The following is a 1,166-nucleotide window of genomic DNA, read 5'->3' as shown; positions in this document are numbered from 1 at the left end:
TTCGCGCGCCTTAAACGAAACTCTATCGGGAGTTTCCGACAGCTCTTATCCGAATTTCTCAAGCAATACTCTATGTTCATAGATAGAGAAACTTCCGATGTCGATCTCTGGAGTCTGTCCTAGAGGGAAGAGGAACCCCTCCGCAAGTACATCAGCCGGTTCAAGTTGGTGATGTCCAGGGTCAGCGGGATAAGCGACAAGGTGGCCATCGATGCGCTCAGAAAGGCGCTCTGGTACAAGTCAAAATTCAGAAAATGGATATCCCTCGAAAAACCACGGACGATCCAAGACGCCCTCCACAAGGCAACGGACTACATCATGATCGAGGAGGAAACCAAAATCGTATCGCAGAAGCATAATTCAGCAAGATCATCCTCGAAAGATGTAGACCCGAAGACAAGGAAGAAGCATCCTCATAACGACAAGTATGTCCATCACGAGGGGGAAGAACTCCAAGGAGCACATAATTACGCTATCGGCTCAGACCAGGGCCGAACCACGGGTAATACGTGGACTCGCAACCAAGGAAACGACATAAACACCTTCTGCGAGTTCCACCAATCCCGAGGACACTCCACGACTAACTGCAAGGTCTTGGGAGCGAGGCTGGCCGCGAAGCTACTAGCCGGAGAACTCTCGGAAGTAACCAGCGTTAAAGATCTCATCCTCAAGACTGATCGCCCCCCGAAGCCGGACAGAAATCCACCCGCGGAGAGATCTCCCCAAAGAAACCAATCCGGGGATAAACGCGGCAGGAGGCCAGACGACAAGGGAAACGATAATATTCGTCGTAGGGTCAACATGATCATCGGAGGATCGCAATTCTGCAACGATACGGTCTCCGCCATCAAGGCTTACCAGCGGAAGGCGGAGTTGAGCGCAAAATGGCCTACATGGTCTCCTATCAAAGATGATCAGAACTGCTCAATCACCTTCACAAAGGAGGAAGCCAGCGGGATTGATCAGCCTCACTGTGATCTGCTCGTCATAGACCTCGTCATATGAGATCTGAAAGTCGGAAGAGTACTCATTGACACGGGGAGCACGGTGAATGTAATCTTCCGCGACACTCTCAAATGGATGAGCATTGAACTCGGAGAAGTAACTCCAACTCCGAAATCGCTCACAGGCTTTTCTGGCGAAGTATCGATGACCCTCAGATCAAT

The sequence above is a fragment of the Brassica oleracea genome, chromosome C1 (assembly GCF_000695525.1).
Source record: "Brassica oleracea var. oleracea cultivar TO1000 chromosome C1, BOL, whole genome shotgun sequence".
In the NCBI taxonomy this organism is placed as follows: Eukaryota; Viridiplantae; Streptophyta; class Magnoliopsida; order Brassicales; family Brassicaceae; genus Brassica; species Brassica oleracea.
Note: the sequence above shows the minus strand (reverse complement) of the source record.